Source organism: Camelus dromedarius, chromosome 4 (genome assembly GCF_036321535.1).
Source record: "Camelus dromedarius isolate mCamDro1 chromosome 4, mCamDro1.pat, whole genome shotgun sequence".
NCBI classification, from domain to species: domain Eukaryota; kingdom Metazoa; phylum Chordata; class Mammalia; order Artiodactyla; family Camelidae; genus Camelus; species Camelus dromedarius.
The window spans coordinates 81,034,798-81,060,247 of NC_087439.1; the positions used below are offsets into that span (position 1 = coordinate 81,034,798).

At 48.1% G+C, this 25,450-nt stretch overlaps 1 protein-coding gene across 3 annotated transcripts in view; it reads right to left on the minus strand.

Moving 5' to 3' along the window:
- TNS1 (tensin 1) overlaps positions 1-25,450 on the minus strand; it is a 174,673-nt gene that overhangs the window by 142,350 nt on the left and 6,873 nt on the right. For all 3 annotated transcript variants that reach the window (XM_064485161.1, XM_031452142.2, XM_064485155.1), the window contains exon 2: positions 20,910-20,947. The gene's annotated coding sequence lies outside the window, so the exon portion shown is untranslated. The remainder of the gene's footprint in view (positions 1-20,909; positions 20,948-25,450) is intronic.

Sequence of the window (25,450 nt, forward strand, 5' to 3'; positions counted from 1 at the left end):
AGGCAATGGGGAAGCTACGGGAGCCCCCCGCCAACACCACAGGGTGTTTGGGCGCCTCATCTGGCCCCATTCTCTCCACAACTCAGTGACATCACTGCTGCTCCTCTTCCATAGATGAGGGGACTGAGGCTCACTGAGACCCCATGGCTAGGGAGGAAAACCCAAAATTTGAACCCAGGTCTTCCATCGCCTAAGCCAGGACCTCAAACAACCCTCCTTCATGGCTGACCCTTAAATCACATATTTTCAGTGCCACTGGATAGATCAGGGACATCTCAGGGATCGTCTTTCTCAGGGAAAAGCCTTGTGTTCATTACAGGCTCAGAAACGGGGACTCTCAGTAACACACATGAAGGCAATACCCCTACAAAGTTGTCAGGCATTAGGAGGAGTTCTGGGGCATCTGTAGCTGCCTTTGGGCAGGAGGGGTATCCTTGGGACAGAGGACGGGAGGACATGAGCCCTCCTTTCCCCTAAGTCACAGAGCACTTTGGAGGAAACTTGGGAGAGAAAGAGGCCCCCCAATCATGGAGTCAAGAGGGAGAGGTCTTTGGATTTTAGGGCTGAGGGGTTAAGGACGAAGGGTTGAGGGGATCAGGATGAAGGGCTGGGACTTGGGGAACAAGGTAGGACCCTGAGGATGACACATGTATACAGAGTCCTGAAAGGCACAGCAGAAGGGAGTGACATGGACACAGAGAAAAGTCAGACAGGAAAGAGAACAAAGATGTAAAGATGTGGAGGTGGAACCTGAGATACCGGAAGGGAAGAGACAGCAGAGAGAGAATACACGGGGCGAGGGGCTGGAAAGTTCTGTTGGACCTTGGTGGTGCCGGGCAGCCCTCACTCACATTCAGAGGCTGCAGCTCTAAAGTCTGGGTGCCCACACATGCACGTGCATGCATATGCACACACCTAAGCCTCAAACATCCCTCTTGGTGACTCGGTCAACGCGGTCAAGCACTGTTCTGGGCATTTCTCAAATGAGAACATTGAGACCCAGGGAACAGCTGCAGCCTCTTCAAAGATGCCGAGGATCTCGAGGAGAAATCTGGGAAGAGGGCCCACTTAAGTACCCCCATCCTCTCAACTTCCCAGGAGACAAAGGACTGAGGCGTGAGACCTCGGGAGCAGAGGCAGGAGAGGAAGAACACAAGGCCCGGGGACTCGGGGCATGACTTTCCCAGCCCCAGGGAGTTGGGATCAGAGTAGCAGAGCAGCGTCCCAAGCTTGCAACCAGGCTCAGAGAGGGCAGGACCTTGGCTGGCAATGAAAGCAAGAGTGCAGGGGCCCCAGGCAGGGAGGGCCCTGGAGGGGAGCGCGACTAAAAGCAGGGGTGTGTTCCCACGAGGCCTTGGCCAGCCCTAGGCCAACCGTCCAGTAAGGCTTCCCAGAGCCTCATGACCCCACAACCAGCCCCTTCGGCCCTGTCCACTGGCCCCCGCTCCCAGCAAACCAGGCAGCCTTACATGGGCATCTCAGGGACATAGTATTCATCAGATGAGGCATCGAGGGAGATGGGCACAGGAGCTCCCCGCCACCGTGCCCAACTTCACCCAAGAAGTACCCACTGCCTCTCCTTCCAGAGCACCTCCTTCCTGGGGACAAGGCAGTGGGCTGGCCAGGCCAAGGCTGGGGAGGGGACGCTGGAAATGTGAGGGATATTGGGCTCCTGATTTCACATCCAACTGGACAGAGACATTGGTTAGGAGCCTGGAGGGAAACTGTGCTGGAGAAAAAGGATGGATGAGAGAGGAGACAGGTGAAAACTGGAATAAGGACCCGTCAGAAAAAGTGATCATGTATGATCCATTGATTGGTGAAGAGGCAGAGGCAATGATACATGCAGACACAGGATTATTACAGAAACAGAGAGACTACAGCACAGTTTCCAAGTCCATCTGCCTCACTCAAACTAACTGGAACAAGACATTTTTGAGATAATCAGGGAAAACTGAACACAGACTAGGTATTAGCGGCTCCTAAGAAAATGTTACTAATTATGTTGACTGTGATAATGGTATTACGGTAATGTTAAAATTAAAAGCCCTTATCTGTTAAGGATACGTACTGAAGTATTTACAGTGAAATGATATAACGTCTGGGATTTGCTTTAAAAACACTCCAGCCAAAAAAAAAAAAAAAGTGACAGGGGACTGATGAATCAAAAACAGCAAAATATTGATAGCTTTTGAAACAGGAGTATGGGTACAAAGGAGTACTATTCTTTGTATACTATTCTTCTTGCTTCTGTATATGTTTCAAATCTCTGGTAATTAAGAATTGACAAAAAAAAAATCTATAAGAGAGAGAAGTTCATCTGACCACTGTTTCCTAAAGTATGACATTCAAGATGATTTTCATTGGAAACGTGGCTCAACAATTTTATTTTTTTTGTATTTAGCAAGAGATTAAAAATACATAATCTTGGATTAAACCCATAAATTCTATCACCTAGAACAAGTAAAAGGTTAAAAAAAAAAAAAGCAAGTCATTTTTTTTAAATGAAGTAATAGTGCAAGGTGATGATGACTGATGTGGTAAATGGGAAAGGAGAACGAGCCTGACAGTGGTTGGGAAAGCAGCGAGATCACCCACACCGCCCCCTGCGTGGGAAGCTGATACACAGCCCCACAGTGGGAGTCATTCACCCCCTACCCGGGCTCTCGTCTGCAACCTGAGCACGCAGGTACGTGGCTACACCGGACATGGCGGTCCCAGAGGTTGGACCCGGCGGCTGGTGCTGCACAGCTGGGATGGAGAGCGATGATGCTGCTGGGTGACGGAGGGTGCAATGCTGCGATTTATCAAGGGCAGCTCGGGCCTGGCTCTGCTCTTCCAGTATCTCCAGTCCCCAGAACTGTCCTTCGAGGTAGACGATATCATGCCCACTTAGAGATGGGGAAACTGTGATTCAGAGAGATTATGGGACTTTCTCAAGGCCCCAGGGCCAGTGGGTGGCAGAGTCAGGATTCGAGCCTACATCTCCCTGACACCCAAGCCTGCTCGCTGAACTTTGAAGGCAGGCAGGTAGTACACTGGAGAGGGCTGCCTGCTTGCCCAGATCTGAATGTATGCCTCTAGAAACCAGGGAAGGAAAGAGGAGGGACATTAACTTTCCTCCATAAAGCTCTCAACACCCAGGAGATGCCCACCCATCTCTTCTGGCAGCTGAGATGCCCCAGGAGGCTCCAGGCCCCCAAGCAAGTCTGGCCTCCCATGCTTGCATCTCCTCTCAGGACCAGTTCCTGTGTCCTGGGTTGAGCCTAATGCTGCTGGTGGGCTGTTGGGGGGGTGGGGGGCGGGGGCTGTGTGAGGTGGTGCAAGCAGCTTGACCTCTCTGAGCCTCCGTTCCCCTCTCTTCACCACCTTCCCCTCCCTGTCCAGGCTAAAACTGGAACAATCATAATAGCAACCTCCCCATGGCACTGTCTTGAGAATTCATTGACACTATCCATGTAATGTGCCTCACTGCTTAATAAATGGTAACCACCATTATTATTATTATCATCTATCCTGTCCGAGGCCCACAGCTGGGGCCTTTGGCACTGAAGGCTCTGATGAGGGAAGAAGAAGGAAGTGGCAGGGTGGGCAGCAGCCCTCAGGACAAAGGAGGGGTGAGTGGCAGCAGCTCAACCTCATCTTCTCCAGGAATGCAGGACCCGCGGCTGGGAGGGTGGGGGGCAAGGGGATGCCTCACCGCTGAGGTCAGGCCCTATTCGGAGCTGGCAGCAAGTTTATCATCCTCCCTGGTGAGGGTGAGGGGAGGAGGGAAAGGGGGGAGCAAGGGAAGGAGGAGGAGTGGTAGCTGCAGAAGGCAGTGGGAGGACTCCCCATAGGGGAGGAACTCACTCCTGTACCTCGGTCCTGGGAGACCAGTCCCCTCAGTGAGCGGTGGGGCAGAAGGAGTGCCAGCTTTACACAAAGTTGCCCCTACTGATCACCCCAGCCAGAAAGAGGACATGGGCCCCACGAGGTATGCCATCTCCAAAGCTCTTCATAGCAACCCGTGAGCTAGACAGAGGAGGAAACTTAGGCTGGACTGGTCCAGCTCATGGCCCAAGGATGCTCACTGACACCAGTCCCATCTCCTGTCCCACCACCCCAGAGGTGGATACAGGGGTGGCATGAGAACAAATGAGGTTGTAAGGGGCACGGCTGGACTGCACTGTTTTCCCTAAGTCAGCACAAGGCAGCTTGGGACCCCAGGATTCTCCTCGGCTCTTCATCCTGCCCCGCTACAGACACACACAGCATCAGTGCAGGAAGGCCTGGCCCTCACCTGCCAAACACAACCACTTCTGTTCTTGAGATTCCAGCCACGGAGTCCCAGCTGCCCCTTCAGTCCCCTGGGGCCCCTTCCCAGGCTCCCACCAGCACCTCCAAGAACTAACCCAACCCTCTCCAGCTGTGATTTCAACTTGTTTCCTCCTAGGTTGCCCTCCATGAAGAGCAAGAAAATAAGCTGGTGACAATGTCTGGTATCCACTCCTCTTCTGAAGCTAGAACCGCCCTGGGCCTCAGTTTCCCTTATAGAAAGAAGGGGAATAACTGACACTCAGGGAGGTGGAAGGAACGTCAAGGCCCCCTCAGCAGGGGAGATTTGGGGGATATATTTAGGGTTTTCCTCTTGCATGAAGGCCCCTTTCCCCTTCTCTTTCTACATCTCCTTGCCCAACTTTGGGAAAGCCAGGCATCTCACCCCCACCTCCTCAGCAGCCTGAGAACTTTCGGGAACCCTGTCCAGTTAGAGAGCCTTGCTCAGCATCTGTGGGCCCCTTGCAGGTTCGAGTACCAGAAGGTCTCCCTGCATCTCCAATTATTGCCCATCTGACTTCAGGATATTAAACACACAAGCACACATTCACGCGTGTACACACCCGTAGCCACAACTCCTGCCTGGGCTCTGTGGTTAATCCACTTTGGACTCCCTGACTACCCTCTTCCAAAGTGATCAGATCAGAGAGAGGAACAGCTGCTGCTAACAGCACCTCCGCCTCTCCCAGGAAGGAGGGGTACCCCAGGTATGTCCCCAGATAGGTGGCTGCAAGTCCTGGAAGGTACCTGAAGCCAAGCCCTGGGGCAGGGGCTGGGGCCCACTCAGGCTTCCAAGGCAGGCATTTAAAATCCTTCTTCTGAATCCACCCACCCCAGAACAATGATTCTCCCCTTTTACAGATAAAAGGATTTGCCCAAGCTCTCACAGAGGGCAGGAAGCAAAGGTCAAACCTGGAAACTAAAGAGGCCTGAACCAGAACTGCATACTTCCATCCCAAACCAGCCTGAGGGGGCCCCTGTATTCTCCATCCACCCACCCTTGTTGACTTACGGAAAGCTAAATGACCCTCTTGCTTCCTAAACAATGGATGAGTGTGATGGTTAGTTTTCTGTGTCAACTTGACTAGATTAGAGTACCCAGTGATTTCATCAAACACTAATCTAGGTGTGTGTGAAGGTATTTTGTAGATAGGTTTATATCTACAGTCAACTGGCCTTACATAAAAGGAAATTACTCTCAATAATATGGGTGGGCCTCATCCAATCAGTTGAAGAGCAAAAACTGAGGCTTCCTGGAGAAGAAATTCTAACTCAAGGCTGCAATATCAACTCCTACCTGAGTTGCCAGCCTGCCAACCTGCCCTACAGATTTCAGACTTGACAGTTCTCACAACTGCGTTAGCCAATTCCTTAAAATAATCCTCTTCATATAAATATCCTGTTGGTTCTGTTCCTTGGAGAACCCTGCCTGCTACAGAGAGCAGATAAGAGAGGTCAAAAACCACGGGTCCTACCAACTTAAAAGACTTCTCAGTGACCAGAGCTAGGTCAATTTGATCCAAGAAAAATAATGATAAAAATAATGATTATAACCTATAAATAAAGTGGATATCCAGGTTCCAAACCCACAAATAATTGAATAAATAAACGGAAGATAAGGGACAGTTCTTTACAGTAGAATTCCAATTAATAAATGTAGAAGGAATGATGGAAATAGAAAATCAAATAAACCCAAACAGGGACATTCTGCAAAATAATTGAGCAGTACTCTTCAGAAGGGCCAAAGTCACGGGAGAGAAAACAAGACTGAGGAACTGTCCCACCTTAGCATGGGCTGAGAGGTCATGAAGAAATGCAGAGTGGGATCTGAAACTGGATCCTGGATCTGAAAAGAGGTAGTAAAGGAAACACTGGCCAAATTCTACTAAGATCTGTAGATTAGTTAATAGCATCAGATCAATGTTAATTTCCTGGTTTTGATGATTGTGCAACAGTCCCGTAAGATGTCAACATTCAGAAAAACTGAGAAAAGGAATATTAGTACTCTTTGTTCCATTTTTGCAAATTTTCTGTAAGTTTAAAATCATTTCAAAATTTAAAAAAAATTTAAGGGGGTCTTAAAGAAGACCACAGATTAGGGGTTAAAATGATATTCAGAGGAGCGTTAAAGAATTAAGTCCTTGGGAGAGAAGAAGGATTCGACCTGGAAAGGTGTCCTCAGAATCAGACAGGGGATGTTCAGACTAAGAGGGCAGAGGAGGAAGAATGCAGACGGCTCAGGGAGCAGAGCAAACAGATCTGGCTGAGGGATAAGGTGACACACGTGGAATGCACGGGTATTCTAGCTCTGGAATCATCACCTGGAGAGACCCAGACTCGGCATCTAATGATAATAACCACGATGCCACCACCACAACCACAGCTGTCACAAATCACTGGCTACTGTGCACCAGGAGCTGAAAAGCACACTCCATATCTAGCTAATTTAGTTCTCCCCACAACCCTATAGGAAGGTTTTTAAGACCTGTTTTTGGATGAGAAACTGAGAATGGGGGCACTTCAGAAAACGGTCCAAGTTCATTCAGCTGTAAGCAAGGAAAGCAGGAAACAAATCCAGCTCTGACTCCTGAGCTCCCAAGTCTTAACACCAAAAAGACCTTCACTGCCTCCAATCCAAACTCCCTCCCTACAACACAAGATGGCTGCTGAGAGCTCACCATCTCACAAGACAGCCCAGTCAAGTGGGGACCACCCAATTGTCTTCCCTGGAGATCCAGGTAGGCTTAGTAAAGTACAACTTCCTCTATTTAACCTCACTGCAGCCTCTGTCCTGGGGCTCCATTCACAGGGGAGCCATGATGATAATTGCTGGTAATTATCTATTGCTCTAAACGCTTTAGACATATTCACTCTTTCAATTCTCACAATAATCTTAGGAGGCAGGGTCTATTTTTATGACTTTCATAGATCAGAAACCCAAGTCACAAAGAGACTAAGCAACTTGCCCAGTTACAGAGTTAGTGAGCGTTGAAGATGGAAAGTCAGACTCGGGGTCGGGGATGATCACCACACCACCTCCAGGTCAGACTCTCTCCTCAAGGCTCTCCCTGAGTCTGGGTTCAACTCCCAGGTCCCAGTTCCACCTGTATGAACACATCGCTCAACCATCGTAGCCTGTTTCCTCCTCTGTGCCCTAGAGGATTATACTAATGCCTATCTTTTAGTGGTGTTGTGAGGATTAGATTAAATGATCCTGTCTGTGTAAGGATAGAGGATCTTTGTAAACTGGAGACTAATGGTGGAATTCAAGCCAGTATGATTTTCGGAGTGCAGGAGAGGGTATTGGAGCTTTTCTGCGGCTACTCCAATCACACATGACCCACAAGTGACCTTCCTTCCCCGCTTCCTTGGACAGAACCTGGTTTGAACCCAGACACCTCTGGACACCCTCGCTTGGGTGCCCAGGTCCAGCAGGTGGAAACAGGCCAGGGGGTTAATCTGTGACTCACTCTGTGCTTTGCTCTGCCCCAGGACACACATACCCCTCTCCTCCTAATGGCCCCCCGCTAACATCCCATCTCGCCTGCCTGCTGGCTGCCAGGAACAATTGGCCAAGTCATTCATCAGCCAGGGGCCAAAACCCTCAGAGACAAGGGAGCAGGGGCCTCATAGGTTCCGGGTGGGGCAGAGCAGGAGGACATGGGACCAGGAGGAGATCCCCACTGGGGGGCCAGCAGGTGACCACAGGTGGAGGAATCGATGAGGGGGAGGGGAAGGGAGTGTGGGCCATGGTCATTCTTGTGACTCTGGCCAGGCCTGCTGCCTGGTGGATTTCTGGGGCACTTCTCTGTTTGTTATCCTTGGATCTCAGAGTAACAGAGTAAGAGTTACCATCTATCGAGGAAGAGCCTATTACCTACCAGGATTTTACCCACATTTTCTCTAATCCTCACACCAACTTTGCAAGGTGGCTAATCCATATCAATGTCACCATTTTTATACCGATGAGGAAACCAGCCTCAGAGGTGGAGCAATTTGTCTGATGGAACAAAGCTCGTGTAAATGGCAGAGTCAAGATCCACCTGAGCCCACGGCCAGAGGGGCTCCACCTTCGCCAGGACATCTAGGCTCTGGCATCGGTTTTAGGTCAGTGGATTGAAAGGCTCAGAAGGTTAAGACTGAGTCATGGCCTACAGGGAGAGCCGAGCAGGGGAGAATCCTCAAGAGGCATCTCGGGGTCCTCCTTCAGGACCAGCAGCTCTCAGGCACAGGCAGACGCCCCAGGAGGGGAAGCCCACCTCACCCCCATTCTCCCTGCTTGCCCAGCTCCAGCAGGCACTGAAGACCACCCCAGCTAAAAGGGAGGCTGGCATGGACCAGGGGTTCAGGAGTCACCTGCCCTCCCAGGCAACTGATAGGACTTCTAACCTGCCCTGGCCCCCCTGCCCTCTCCTTACACCATAGACCCCAGCCCTCACCAGATCCCTCACACTCGTTCTTAGTGGGAATCCGTTGGCCTTTGTTCCCTCCTGCATGTTTCGCCACATGTCCTGTTTCAAGGAGACCCCAGGATTTCCCTCTACTGTCTCCCTCTCTGGCTCCAATTCTCCAGCCCCTATTTGCCCTTCTCTCCCTGCTCTGTGTTCCCACCCTCCCCCTTCCTAACTCCTACAGTCTGTCAGATGCAGCGAACCCCTGTGTAATGTTTACACAGCCCCAGAGTCAGAAACGCCAAAAAATATGAGACCTTTTGGGAGCCACATTCCAGGAAAATGAGAAGCCAGTCACAGCTCAGTGTCACTTTCTCCTCCAGCCTTGGGGGAAGGGGGGCGCACTAACTGACTGCTTATGACACACTCCAGGCCTACTTATTAACCCCCAAAGGCCCTACACTCTCAGAGAGAGCGCTAGAAAGACTGGGGGGAGGGGTGGTTGTTCCAACTTCTTGCAATTTACTATAAAGCAGAGATAAAATGGCTTCCCACCCAAGACCTACCTCATCCTTGACCCCCACCTCAGGGAAAACAGAAGCCAGGAGAACAGAGGCCAGAGGAACCAGTGGCTTCCTGGAGGCCCTTGTCCAGTGGAGCTGAAGAGGAGTTTCCAGGGGGCAAACACACATTAGTCAGGTGCTATCAAGGGACCCCAGCATCAGAATCACTGGGGGTGTTAGATAATAATGCAGATCCATGGGCCCAAGCCAAGACTCACTGAACCAAAGCGAAGGGTGGCAGGAATATGCTTAATGGGCTCCCCAGGTGAGGCTGAGGCCCACTGACAGGTGATGCGAGGGACTGGTGACTCATGGCTCATCTCCTTAGAAATCAGAAAATGAACCACAGCAGCAGAGAGTAAAGGCTGAAGATGGAAAAGTAAGAAGTAAAAAGGTTTTGGAGCCAGACACTCAGGCCTGCTGGCTGCGTGACTGCTGCAAAACACTTCACCTCAGTTTCTCATTTGACAGTGTGACCAATTATATCTGCTTTATGTGTGGTTTTTTAAGGATTCAATGAGACGAGTGCCAAGCCACCATGCAGAGAACACTCAGTAAACAGTGGCTATAAACAAAGTGATTACCATGAAAAACCCTGTAAGAGTTAGAGAGAAAGTAGGTTCTTTGAAAAGGTCAACAAACTTGATAAGCTTTTAGTAGACTGACCAGGAGAGGAAAAATAAAAGAGAGAGAGAGAGAGAAGAATTAAATTACTACAATCAGAAATGAAAGAGAGGATATTATCACTGACCTCACAGACATAAAAAGAATTATGAAGGAATACTATGAACAATTGTATGGCAATTAGTCAGATCGCTAAGGAAACGGACAAATTCCTAGAAAGACAAACTACCAAAACTGACTTAAGAAGAAATAGAAAATCTGAATAGACAAATATATAACAAATAAAGAGATTAAATTAGCATCAAAACACTACACACAGAGAAAAGCCCATGCCCAGACGACTTCACATATGAATTCTACCAAACATTTAAAGAATAATCAGTATCAACTCTTCACAAACTCTTCCAAAAAGTAGAAGAGGGGCAAACACCTTCCAACTCATTCTATGAGGCCAGTATTACCTTTATATCAAAACCAGACAAAGACATTACAAGAAAATTAAAACTAAAGACCGATATCTCTTATGAATAGAGGTGCAAAAACTTTCAACAAAATACCAGAAACCAAATCCAGCAACATGTAATAGCAAGAATTATACATCATGACCAAACAGGGATATATCCCAGGAATGCAGTTGTTTTAACATCTGAAAATCAATTACTGTAATACACCATATCAATAGAATAAAAAACCAAAACCACAAGATCATCTCAATAGATACATAAAAAGATTTGACAAAATCCACCACCATTTCCTGATTTTAAAAATACTCAACAAACTAGAAATAGAAGGAAATGTCCTCAACGTGATAAAGGGCATCAGCTAACATACTTAATGGTGAAAGACTGCATGCTTTTCCCCTAAGATCAAAAGCAAGATAAGAATTTCCCCTCTTGCCACTTCTAGTCAACACTGTACTGGAGGTTCTAGCCAGGTAGTTAAGCAAAAAAAAAAAAGAAATAAAAGGCATTCAGTTTGGAAAGGAAGAAATACAACTATCTCTATTCACAGATGAAATGCTCTTGTATGTAGAAAATTCTAAGGAATCCATTTTAAAAACTACTAGAATTAAGGGGGAGGATATAGCTCAACTGGTAGAGTGCATGCTTAGCATACACAAGGCCCTGAGGTCAATCCCCAGCACTTCCTCTAAAAATAAAAAACAAATAAGTAAACCTAATTATCCCTCCCCCCAAAAAATTTTTTTAAAAACTATTAGAATTAATAAATGAGTTCATGAAGGTTGCAAGATAAATCTTCAGTATACAAAAATCAATTGTATTTCTATATATTGGCAATAAGCAATCTGAAAGTATAATTAAGAAAACAATTCCATTTAAAATACCATCAAAAAGAATAAAATACTTATTTAGCCAAAAAAAAGTATAAAACTTTTATACTCTGAAAACTATGAATCAGTATGGAAAGTAATTTAAAAAGATATAAATAAATGGAAAGATATCCCACACTCACAGATCAGAAGACTCAATATTGTTAAGATGGCAATACTCTCGAAATTGGTCTACAGATCCAATTTAATCCTTACTACGATCCTAGTTGGCTGCTTTGTAGAAATTGATAGGTTGATCCTAAAATTCAAATGAAAACTCAAGGGACCCAGAATATACAAAACAATCTTGAAAGAGAAGAACAAATTTGGAAGACTCACACTTCCCAATTTCAAAACTTACTTCAAAACAACAATAATCAAATAGTGTGGCACTGGTATAAGGGTAAACATAGTCTTATTCCATTCTCAATGAAATACAGTAAAGAGTTCAGAAATAAACCCTCACATCTATAGTCAACTGATTTTTGACAAGGTTGCCAAGATCATTCAGTGAAGAAAGAATGGTCTTTTCAACAAATGGTTCTGGGACAACTGGATAGGCACATGAAAAAAAAGGATGCAGTTGAGCCCTTTCCTCACACCATATACAAACATTAACTCAAAATGGATAAAGACCTAATTGCAACAACCAAAACTATAAAACTCAGAAGAAAACATAGGAGTAAATATGACTTAAGATTTGACTTTAGCCTATGACACCAAAAGCACAAGCCATAAAAGAAAAAGATAAACAAATTGGACGGTATCCAGATTTTAAAACTGTATGCTACAAAGTAAAAAGACAACCCACAGAATGGGTAAAAAAATACCTCAAGCCACATATCTGATAAGAGATTTGTGTCCTGAACATATAAAGAACTCTTACAATTCAATAATGGCAAGGCAAATAACCTAATGTTTTTTAATGGGGAAAGAATTTGAGTAAACATTTCTCAAAAAAAGATATACAAATGACCATTAAGCACATAAAAAGATATTCAACATCATTGGTCATCAGGGAAATTAAATCAAAACCACAATAAGGTATCATTTCATATCTACTAGGATGGATAAAATCAAAAAGTCAAATAATTGCTGATGAGGATGTAAAGAAATCAGAATCTTCATACATTGCTGGTGAGAACTTAAAATGGTGCAGCTATGTTATAAATTGAATTGTGTGTCATCCCCCCAAAAAAAGATACGTTGAAGTCCTAATCCACCAGGACCTCAGAGTGTGACCTTACTTGGAAGTAGTGTCTTTACAGAGTTAAAGTGCGATCATTATGGTGGCTCTTAATGCAATATAACTGGTGTCCTTCTAAAACTTTGGACCCAGAGACAGACAGACACAGAGGGAAGAGGATAAGAATACACACATGGAAAATACCATGTGAAGACAAGATTAAAGTGAAGCATCTATAACCCAAGAAACACCAAAGCTCTCTACCGGAAGCTAGAAGAGGTGAGGAAGGATTCCCCCTACAGTTTTCAGAGGAGCATGGTCCTGCCAACACCTTGATTTTGGATTTCCAGCCTCCAGAACTATGGGACAATAAATTTCTGTTATTTTAAGTCAGTCTGTGGAACTTTGTCACAGCAAACCTAGAAAACTCACATAAACTACTTTGAAAAACAGCCTGGCAGTTCTTCAAAAAGTTAAATGTAGAGTTATGATATGACCCTGTCATTCCACTCCTAGGTTTGCATATCCAAGAGAAGTGAAAACATATGCCCACACAAAAACTTGTACGTGAATATTCATGGTGGTATTACTCACAATAACCAAAAGGTGCAAACAACTCAAATGTCCATCAGCTGATAAATGGATACACAAAATGTGGTATACTGATACAACAGTATTATTTGGCCATAAAAAAGTATGTACCTTGAAAGCATGCTGTGTGAAAGAAGCCAACCCCAAACAACATACATTCTATTATTCCATTTCTATGAAATCTCCAGAATAGGGAACTATTCTGAAGAGACAGAAAGCAGATTACTGGTTGCTTAGGGCTGGGGCTAGGGCAGAGGGATTGAAGAGGGACAGTTAGGGTTTCTTTTCAAGGTGATGAAATGTTCTACTATTGACGGTGGCGATGGCTGCACAATATTGAATACACAAAAAAACACTGAATTGTATACTTGAAATGGGTGCACTGTATGGTATGTGAATTACATGTCAATAAAGTTGTTATTTTTTAAAAAGAGTAAGCTCTTGACTGCAGAAAGCTCTATTACACACTTGGCGCTGGGCCGGGTGCTCACCAAGTCAGCAAGGACAGAGATGGGTCTTCAGAAGCTGCAGACCAGCAGTTCTCAAATTCGGCTGCAAATTCACCTGGGAAGCTTTCATTTAAATCAACATTATTGAAATGTAATTTATATATAAGAAATGCATCCCTTTTAAGCATATAGTTCAGTGAGTCTGTCAAATATACATATATATATATACACTCTGGACAACCACCACCACAATCAAGATAAAGAGAATCTGTATCACTCTCAAAAAAGTTCCCTTGCACCCTTTTGCAGTCAATCTTTCCACCATACCCCCCCAGTTCCAGGAAACTACTAATCTGCTTTTTGTCATGATAGTTCTGCCTTGTCAAGAATTTCATTAAAATTGAGCCACCTAGCATGTACTCCTTTCCGTCTGGTTTCTTTCACTAAGCACAGTATTTCTGAGATTCATCCATGATGCTACGGGTAACAATAGTTCACTCATTTTTATTACCGAGTAGTATTCCACTGGACCTTTAGATCACAATTTGTCCCTTCACCTGTTTTTGAATATTCAGGTTTTTCTAGTTTGGGGCTATTGTGAATAAAACTGCTATGAATTTTCATACAAGCCTTTCTGTGGACATGTCTCCATTTCTCTTGGGTAAATACCTTAGAGTGGAATTGCTGGGTCAGAGGGCAAGTATGTTTACCTTTATAAAAGGAACAGTCAAACTGTTTTCCAGAAAGGTTGTACCAACGTACCCTCACACCCCTGGTTGCCACCTGCAAAAACCCCAATGCCCAGATCATGCCCCAAACCAGTGAAATCAGAATCCCTGGGGAGGAGGACCCAGGCATGAGTATTTTTAAAGCACCCTAGTGATTCTAATGTACAAACAACGTCTGGAAACCACTGCTATGGATCTCGGGGGCCCTGAGGCAAGCAAACAAGCAAAAGACATATTCGCCAGCGTGGTTTCCTCATTCCTCCTTGATAACGGAGAGGGAGAAGAGAAGAAAGGCACATGCAGGTATCTAGTCCTGCTTGACACCAGTGCCCTCAGCAAGCTTGGTTGGTCTCTCAGATTCTCCTCACCTTTTGTGAGTTAGAAGAAGGCAGGAGGAACACAAAATGATATTAGCAACTTTTTGACCACTAAATTTTGAACTTGGCATTTTAGTTGGTTTTTCATAGAGCCCTACAGGATAAGTGTTAGTATAACTCCCATGTTACAGATGAGAAAACTGGGGCTCAGAGAGGTAAAGTACTTTGCCCAAAGTCACACAGCCAGTTATGGGTGTAGTCAGCATTTAAATTCAAAAGTCTGTCTCCAAGAGCAAAGAATTTAAACCCTCCACTGGGCTTAGAGCAATGGATGGGTCTTGGGGCCAAGAACCTCCTCCCACTACCCGGCTATCCCGGTAGCAGGAGACCACAACAAGCCTCCAACACAACTGTGACAGGAGGCTGCAGGTGTGTTTATGAGAGAGCGGGAAAGGTGATGTGTAATGTGATTGAAAGATGGGGGTTAATTATGGGATTTCCTTTCCTTTCAAGCTTAAAGGATGGGATTTAAACCCCTCTGGTACAGGGAAGGAGACCAAGTTATAGCTGCCGCCTCCTCCCTTCACCCACTACTTCTCAACTCCCTGGGTACTTAGGGCAGGGAAGTGCCCAGCTGGGAGGAGGGCAGCAGAGAGCAAAAGGCTAAAAGCGAGGTGAGAAGGTTCTGCCCAGAGGCTGAGGTGCAGGCCTGCGCAATCTGCCTGCCCAGCAGCTACCTGGTCCTTTCATCTCTTATCTGACCTGGAATGGACACCAAGCACTTTGCTGGAAGGAGCTGCCCTTGTCAGCTGGGACTGCTATTTCAAAACAAGTGGGCAAATGAGGAGTGAAAAGAGGGTTTCTCAAACACACATGGGGGGTTAGGGGAAACTGGGAGTGGGCTCTGCAGGAACTCTCTGTACTATCTTTGCAACTTTTCCATAACTGTAAAACTACCACAAAATTTAAAATCTCCTTTAAAACAATAAATTAAAACGTAAATGAATACAATGTATCTGGAGGTTGTGGAACTGTATAGCAGGCACGTGAGGAGAAAAGCAAAACAGAAGAAAATCTGCTGTGTATATACACACCGTGCATGTGCTCAAATAAAGTGGAAGGCAAATCCTGGGCCGTTCATTTTAAATCCTCAACAGGAGAAAAACAATTGGGAACAAATAAGGACCCCTATGAGACATAAGGGTGGGGACTAAAGGAGGCTTAGAATTTGCTTCCTTCAAGAGATTTAGGGGGATGGCTGGAGAGTGGGGTTTCCATGAACTACAGTGAGCTGTCAGTGCCTGAACCAGCCCCTTCTCTCTATTCATCTGTTTCTCTGGCTCACGCTCACTCTTGGTCTACTCCTCTTCTCATCTGCTCCCCCTCCATCTATCCCAGGGCAGTGCCAGAAAGCCACTGTGCTAAGGTGCCCTTAGCCAAATTGGTTACCCTACCTGGGCCTCCCCATTGGATCTATAAAGTGGGGCTCTCTTACAGAACCGAGAAGGTGAAAGGAAATGTTTTGTGTATTACAAAGTTCAGTGGAGACACAGGTGATTAAATGTTCATGGCAGGCCTGTTCATAATAGCCCCAAATTGGAAATAACCCAAATGGCAATCAACAATGGAATGGATAAATAAATTGTGGTTAATTCACCTACGGGAGTACAACATAGCAATAAAAAAGAATGGACCACTGCCACTCACTAGAACACCGATGAGCCTCCCAGACATAATGCTGAGTGAAATAAGCCAGACACAAAAGTAAACATACTGCATGATTCAATTTATATGAAGTTCATCCACAGGCAAAACTAGCCTCTGATGGCGCAAGTAAGACTGGCAATTACCTGTGGGGGCTATTGATTGGTAGGGGAACATAACGGCTATTTCTGGGGTACTAGAAATGTTCCAGATCTTGATCTGGCTCATATGTATGTACAAATTTATCCACTTGTGTACTTTATGGTATATGAGTTATACCACCAACTAGAAAATGTAAACATCTAGATTTATTATTTGGAGCATCTCTGTGTCAGGAGGTAGGAGAGCTTTTTGAAGGGGAATTTTAAAATGGTTTCTCTGCTCCCTCTTTCCTGCTCCCATCCACCCATCAGCCTCTCTCTCTACATAAGAACTTCTTGTTTCTCAACATTTCTTTATTCCACTCTTTTACTCATTCACTGGAACCTCTAATATGACCCAAGCACTATTCTATAAACTGAGGGCACAACGTACCTCTCAACCCTCGCAAGTGCAATAAACATGTGTTCAACACCTACTATGAGCTGGGCGCTAAGGCCCCTCCTCTACTGGTACTGAGCATTTTCTCTCAAGTAAGCCCAAGTGGCAAAGAACGGGGCATAGAATATCTGGGCTCCTTTCCAGTTTCACCTATGGTTCCAAGAAAGGAGAAGGTACCTACTATGTGCCAGTGTGCATTCAATCCTCTATAACCCAGCTCACACAGATGGAAGGCAGCAGGGGTAGAGTTCAAACCTGGGTATGTCTAATTCCTATGTCCCTGCCCTTCCCACCACTCTTGAGACCTCCCAAGAGCCAGATCAGTTTTGCTCTCTCTCTGGAAGTCTGTGGTAGTCCACCTCCAAATGGTCCCAATGATTCTTGCCTCCAAGTATTCGTGTCTTTATATAGGTCCCTCCCACACTCAGTGGGGCTGACTTCGGTAACCAATAGTATATTGGAGAAATAGTGTTTGTCTTCCAAGGGTAGGATATAAAGGACATGTGGCTTCCACCTTGTTCTTTCTTGAATCACTCATTCTGAGGAAGCCAGCTGCCATGTTGTAAGGACACGCAAGCAGCCTGATGGAGAAGTCTGTGTGGCAAGAAACTGAGACGTCCTGCAAAAAGCCAGCCCCAATTTGCTAGCCACATGAAAAAACCACCTTGGAAGAAGATCCTCCAGCCCATCAGGCCTCCAGATGACTACAGCCCCAGCTGACATCTTGACTGCCACCCCATGAGAGACCCGAGGCCAGAACCAGCCAACTAAGCCACTCCCAAGTTTCTGACCCACAGAAACCGTGTGTTACTGCTTTAAGCTACTAAATTTAGGGGTAATTTGTTATACCGTATTGTGACATATAAATAACAGAGCCCCTCTCAGAGCTATGGGTTCATGCTGCAGGAACAGTCTGGAAGGTGATATGTGTAAGTATCCAGAACCAGTCACTTTCTAGATGGGTGGCCAGAGTGAGCTGAATTTGAGAGGACAGGAGAGGATCAACATCAGCAAGAAACCCCCAGTGTGGGAGAGAAGAACTGAGAAATAAGAGACCAAGCAAAGCAGAAATCCTGGCACCTTCTTCCCTAGAAATTTCTCACACACTTCATCTAACTCAGTAAATGGAACCACATGTACCGGTGACTCTGGCCAAAAACCTGGGAGTCATCCTTGAGCCCATTCTCTCTCGCACCCAACATCCCATCCACCAGCCAGGCTCTGGGCACAACCCAGAATGCATCCCAGGCTTGGTCCCTTCCCACTGTCTTTCCTGTGAGCGCCTTGGACTAAGCCACCAGCCTCTCTCACCTGGGCTGCCTCTTGGCCCATCTCCCTTCTCCTACCCTTTGGACTGCTCAAGGCCAGAGTGGCCTTCTCAAAGTGGAAGCCAGATCATGTCTCTCATGCTCAAAGCTCTCCAGCACTCGCTAGTCTCCAGCCACATGGCCTTCTTTCAAGCATGACACACTCATCTCACCTCAGGGCCTTCGCACTGGCTCTTTCAATCTCAAATCATCACGTAATATCACTGAGGTCTCACTTCACACAACACTTCCTTGGAGGAGTTTTCCTGGGCCACTCAGCTTAATCACTCTCTAACCCACCACCCTAGCTCATTTCCTTCATAACTTGTTTGCCTATTTACTGTCTATCCTATTAGAATGTCAGCCCCATGAGGGTAAAGGCCTTCTCTGTTTTGTTCACCAATAATAGTGTCTGGAACTTGGAAAGAGCTCAAAAAAAATTTGTTTAATGCATTTTGACGAGGCAGGAGGATGGATGAGAGGACCTTCAAGTTCAGAGCTCTGCTGTGTGTTCTAGGGCTCACATCACCCTTTCCCTGCAGGAGGAAAAGGCAGGGCGGGAGTAAGAGCTGTGGTTTCAGGGGAGAGACTTGCCAGCTGGGTGGAGCTCATACTACCAGTGGGTCTCATTTCCTACAGAGGAAAATCCTACAAAAAGCCCCATCTGTCTGTCTGACCACTGCCCTGCAAGTCCGCCCCCTTGCTCTGGGTTGGCCTTCCTGGCTGAGTACAACAGGGTTGCTGTAGCCTGGTGCATTCCGACCCCCAGCATATGTGCGAATTGCCAGACAGGCTACATCCCCAAGAAGTCAACTTGGGCATCCCTCTGCCTCCACACAGGAGGCTGCTGTACAACAAAGAGCCACCTTCTGTCACACCTCTCAGCCTCTCCAGACTCCCCACTCACCCTACTCAGATCCTTCTCTAACTGTATCCACTGCTGCAAGAGATGAAAGGCAGAGGTGGAAGTGCAGGTAAGGATCAAGGAATGTCTGTCCATAGGCAAGAAAGAGCATTTAGAAGGAAGCACAAAGGCCCAAGGACAGAGATGGGTGAGGAATTATACTGTGAGACCTTAGGAGAGTCATTCAACCTTTGGGTGCCTCGGTTCCCTTATCTGAAAAACAACGGGCTCTTTCGGCCTGTTTTATGCTCTGATAGAATTAAAAGAATAAAATCAGATAATGCATTGAAGTGCTTTCTAAGGCCTACAGCACTGTACAAATGTCCATTGTTACTGAGAGAAGCAGGTGCAGGAAGGGGGTGGGGTAGACTGAGGAGGAGCAAGAGCACTGGAAGGTTCTGAGGTTAAGGGTGGAAAACTCTGCTCTGGATGAAGAGAACCAGGAGGGAGATGGAGGGAGAAGCAGAAACTCACTCCCCACCCAGGGAAGAAAAGGCTGAGGGAGTCAGAAAAGCAGACAACAACAGAAGGGGCAGGAACTGTCCAGATGTGGCCACCATGAGCTGGGCCCTTTGCACTTCTGTTGGGAGAACAGACTTTCCAGATGGGGAGACACTCCCAGCAAAGCTGTGTACTTCACTTGAGCAAGGTCACACAGGAGAAAGTGGATTCCTCTCAGACCTGTCTGCTCCATCAGCACCCTTCTCCAGGGTGACACTTGACCCTCAGAGCTACTGATTGATAACAGTCAATTACCTGCTGTGTCTCTGAGCACCTATGGTGTGTCACACACATTAACCCAACTCATCCTTATAACAATCTTGTCTTATTCCCAAATCCTGGAGAATGAAACAGAGGCTCAGAGACATTACATGACTTACCCAAGGTCATCCAGCCAATAAGATGCAGAGCATGAGATGTACCAGACACTGGGGCTCAACTGCTCAAAGTTCCTTTTTGAAGTATTCTCCCCCCCAACCCCCATTCCACTCACTGAACTGAACAGCAAAGGTAGGGGTGAGAGGGCAGGGAGGATATTAGCAACAATGGGGGACAGTGCAGAGACTGGCTGCATAGGAAAGGTTAAGGCAGGGCATTTCCACCTCCAGGGAGCTGAGCGCATCTGACAGAACAATTTCCTTCCCAAATGATTCATCACAATCCATCTTGGTGTCATCCCTCCCTCCCCCTGCCATCCCTTTACTCCAAGAGGCTGCCACCAGCTGATCCATCACTCCTCTGTCCAGGCCTGAGAGGATGCATTAGGGGACCAGCCAACCTGGCCAACCAGGACCCAGCAATCCCTCTGGAGGCTTCTTGCCTCCGTTTTCCTCTCCCACTAACACAAGCCAGGAACCACTGACAGAGAAACTGAGGACCAAACTGGGACCCCCGCCAATAAAGAGAGTGGGATGGTTGCTTAGGAGGTTCCAGGCCCAGAGCGACCCTGACCTCTGACCTTTTTCAACTTCACCCCTCCCCCCACTCCTACCCATCCCCTTCGCCCGCCCTCGAGGTCCTACGGCTGTGGCCCCATCCCGCGTTTTCCTTTGCTGGCCAAATCCGGCCGACTAGGACTCTGCGCGGCCCACAGGGTAATTGAAATGCACCCCTCACCCCCTCCATATCTCCACCCGCCTAGAGAACTAGGGGAAATACCTTCAAAGGCCCTTCTCCCGGATCTCGGTCCCCACCAGCCACCTCCAGTAGCCGCAGAGACAGAACGCCGCGCCCCCCATGCCCCTCGCTGCGCCCCTCCTCCCACTGCCCACCGGCCCTCGCCTTCACCTTGACCTGAGCCCGCTCCTGGGCCCAGAAGCTTTGCATAAACAAAGAGAGAAGGAGGGGACGATCAGGGCACCGCCTCGGCCCGCCGTCGCCCCAGCTCCAGTCCCGGCACCCCAAGATAGTCTCGTCCCCAACCCCGCCGCGGGGCCAGCCGGCCCACAGCCCCTTACCTTGGCCTGGCATTTCCGATGACAGGAGAAGCTGCAGACTGCAAGAGGGCGAGACACAGAAAGAAAGTTTAGCCGCGAGGTATGAAATGGAAACTCCGGCGAAATCTCCTCCCACCCCCGCCCGCAACCCGCGCTCGGGAGGGAAGGAGGGACGGAGCGAAGGAGGGAAGGAGAGAGAAGGGGGCGGGGGGCTGCCGCAGCTCCTCGAAGCCTGCGGGGCGGGAACGCTGGAGACTGTGGACCCGCGGGGCCCGGGGAGGCGCCGAGCCCCCATTGCCCGAGCCCCTCCGGCGGGCGCGGGAAGGTGGGAGGAGCAGGGGGAGAGCCGCGGACCCACTCGGCCTCTGGATCCTTAACAGGGGCAGAGGTGGCCAGGACCCAGGCCCTTTGCCAACCGAGCAGGGAATAGCAAGGACTAAGGGGACCTTCCCTTACACACTAGACAGTCAGCCGGCACCCGGGAACCACGATCACACTTACTCCCCCTCCCACCCCAGAGAGATACACAGACCCAATTCATGATCCAGGGGAGGCCCGGTGCACACACACATACATATTTACATACATATACACACACACAGACACTCACCAAGAACCATTTACGTCCACACACTCGTCCATACGTGCACACAGAGCACATACAGCCAGCCTCACAGACGCACATACAGGCCAAGAAGAAACCTCTGACTTGGGGTCACTAGCACACACACGTTAATGGGAGACCCTTGGAGTACAGCCTGACAGACTTGTGGACACAGACTCACAAACTTTGTGTTGAAACACACACACACGCAAACACACACACAAACACACATACACATGACTTGCTCCGCCCTTCCACTAACAGAAGCTGGAATCAAATTTCCTATGGGGTTCCCTCAGCCTGGAATGTCCCAGTCCTGCCCACCCTACCCCTAGGGCCCTCACCCAGGAGTTTGGTGGCCCCCTCCCACCAGATCCTGCAGCTAGGGTGAGGGGGTCCCCTAATAAGAGCTTCTGCACTGGCTTGACCTTATGGATTGCCCAGGGCTGGCTGAGGCAGGTGGGCCGGGGCACCTGTGAAAGAACAGCCCTAACCCCAAATCCTCACAGCTCCGGGCCACAGTCAGCTGCCCTGCCTCTTGGATCTACAGTCACCCCATCTCCTTTCCAACCAGATCCCCAGTGGAACACAGAAAGGGAGACAGAGGCACAGATGGAGGCCCCAGGGCTCCCTGCACTAAGCCTGCTGGTTTGTCTGTGGAGTAGGGGTCAGGAGACACCGGGAGGCACACTGGGAGGAGTCTGGGATGTGACCTTGGCCGGATCTTGTTCTCCCAGAACCTAGTTCTGGCCCCAGCTCAGGCCTGTGACTCAGCCAGTGCTGAGCAAGGCTTTCCTGACCCCACCAGCCACACAGCCCAGCTCAGGGACTTCTCCACCGCCGGCCACCCAAGTCAAGTCATGCCCCTCTGTCTAGCCTTTCTGCTTCTCTCTCACTGCCCCACCCCCAGGTGGCAACTCGGCTCCTAAGGGTGTGTCCACTTTGACACCAGCAGCCTTCCCAGCCCCACCCACTATGTCTTCTTTTCTGGCCATGGAATGTGGAATTGAGAAAGCCTCAGGCCATGTGGCCTGAGCTTGGAAGGCCCTCCCAGCCAGGCAGGCGCCCCACTGGACCACTGCCTTCAGACTAGGGGAACCTTTCCTCTCCCTCTGCTAATCAAATGCTGGGTCTTCAGGAATAAGTCCTGGCCCCTTCTCTCAAGGCCTCTCTCACTGTTCCCTACCTCCTTGAAGGCGTCACCACAGAGTGCACGTTTCCTGCCACCATCTTGGTTCCTACAGCTATGGGCTCCTTCAAGGAAGGGAACTCCTGGCTTGGTCTCTATCTCCCTCTGTATCAAACACACACATACAGAGGACTTAGCACACAGCAGAGGCTTGGTAGATGTTTGCTGAGTTGACCTGACTGAAGATCATGCCTGAATTTTATTTTCACCCCCATTTAATCATCCCCACCCCACTCTCAGCCTTTTCCTGAACCACAACCCTCCCCTCAATGTCTCATATTCAATCAAAATCCATCCCTATGTGTCCACTCCAGGCCTCCCAACCGTAGTTGTAGACACTAGGAGCACAGTGAGAGCCAGGACTCCCATCTTCCTCCAGCATCATAGTTCATACTCCTGATGTTCACAGAATGTACCAAGATCTTTCCTACCTTGGGGCCTTTGCACTTGCTTTTTGGGCTACCTGGAACACTCTCTCTCACCCCAGCTCTCCATTGTTCACCCAACCATATCCTTCTTCTACTTCTAGAATCCACTGAAAGCCATCTCTTTCCCTGACCATCCAAATTACAGTAGGCTCTCCCATCATTCTTTCTCAGCAGCATCCTAATAAAATACTGTTAGCGCAGCTCACAATCTCAAGTCATCTTGGATAATTCCTGCTCCCTTATATATAGTACATCTCCCTACGCTAGATTCATGAGGGCAGAGAGTATGCCTGTCTCATTCACACTGTATCCCCAGCAGCTAGAACAGTGTCTGCTCCAGGCCCACAGCACCAAATAGCACCTATGTGAAAATTAGAAAAAGTCCTACCCTCTGAGCAGACCAACCTGGTGGACACACAACTGAGTACGGTGTCTTTGTGAGAATGGCAAGAAGATGCCCTTTCTCCAGGTGGACCCAGCCCTGAATCTGAATGCATGGCTTGGTAAGCAAGGCATAGGCTGATTCCAGTGCTCTTGCAGGCGGCCGGGCGCCCTTGGCAGTGAATGGCCTGCATGACTGTTCAGGGCAGCCCTGCCTGTCACACAGTGGGCAGACACTCAGTAAACGCCCTTGAGTGGAGGGCAGATGGGGAAATCATCGGGCAAGTTCAGTACAATGTGCTGAGTGCTCCTACGTGCTGGAATGCAGAGCCTGTCCTTGAAAGCTCTACAGCGGGGAGCAAGGAAAACTGCCCCCAGCCCCCAGCCCAGAAGACAGCTCAGCAAACTGAATTCAAGTGGCAGGTTCTAAGCAGCGCAGGCATGGCCAAGCCCCCATGGATTTTTACACCTTTAAAATCACCTGCTCCCAACTGCAAGGAAACCCTCTTGCCCCAAGTCCCCTCCAGGGAAGGCTCCTTTGCAGTCTTAGTCACCTGTCTCAGGTATTCTCCCATAGGGCGGTATTTCCTACTCTCTAACTTGCATCCCTCTTGCTGCAATTTAAAACATGCCATTTGGTTGGCTTCTCACTTCTAGTTTAACGGCACATTCAACTGTGTTACAGAAAGGAAAATTGCGGCATCCAGCCTCCAAGGTGGCCCCCAGTGTGACTGGCCTCCTGGTGTGCACATCCTCCTGCAGCTCCCTCCCACAGTGCACAGGGCTGTTTGATCGGCTATTGCAGAATTGATGGTGGATGGCTTCTCATCCAAGTTACTGGTGGCTTCAGCCTTCATCTCCTGAATCACTCACTCTGGGAGAAGTCAGTTACCATGTTGCGAGGGCATTCAAACAGCCTTGTAGAGAGGGCCATGTGGTGAACAGCTGAGCTCTCCTGCCACCAGCCAGCACCAAGTTGGCTGGCACACAACTGAGGCACCTTGGAAGTGGAATCTCCTGCCTCTGTCAGGCCCTCAGATGACCACAGCCCTGCCTGATATCTTGACTGCAACTTCAGGAAACACCCAGAGTACATGGGCAAACCACCCAGCTACCTGGGCAAATCTCCACTCATGAATGCCCAACCCACAGAACCTATATGAGAGAATAATTTTGTGTTTATTTTAAACTGCTAAGGCTTGGAGTAATTTGTTACACAGTTACAGCTAACAAATACAGAAACCAGAACCAGAAATATAGGATCCCTCAGAAAGCAAGAAGCCAAAGGCTGATGCTGAGAATCGAGACCAGCTGCCGTCCCCTGGGTCCTTCCCTGCTCCCTGCATGTTCCTCCCTGTAATTCCTTCTTCCCTTTCCTTACCCTACTAAGTAACTAGTCATCCAAAGAGGCTGTTGAATCTCAGCCTTCCTCCCTGACCACTGCACCAATTCAGACCAATTATCCTTCCCTGGGCCCCATCTCCCCACCAGCCTTGTCCCCCTTCAATCCACAGAGTCACAGGCCGTTCTCAGGTACAAACTGATCACATCATACTCCTGCTTAAAACTCTTTGTCCAGCTCCTCAGCACACTTATAAGACCTTGCATGACCTGGTCTTGCCTCCACCTCCAGCCACTGCCCCTAACAAGATCTGTTCCTGCAGCATCAAACTCTTCAAACAGACTCTGAGTCTACAAGGTGCAGGTCTGGAATGGTGAACTCCTATACATCCTTCAAAGCCCAGCTCAAAATGTCCTTCCCTGGATAATAAAGCATTCAAAAATGGCCCCTCTCTTCTCTGTGCAACTAGAATCCTCAGCCCACCACCCTTGGAAAGCTCTTGCCAGCTTGAAGAACTAAATATTCCTTTGATTTGTTCTCCCCCACATTCAACTGCTTCTTGAAGACAGAAAGGGAGGTCCTGAGGTCCTGTTCAACTCTGCAGCTTTTTATACTGTC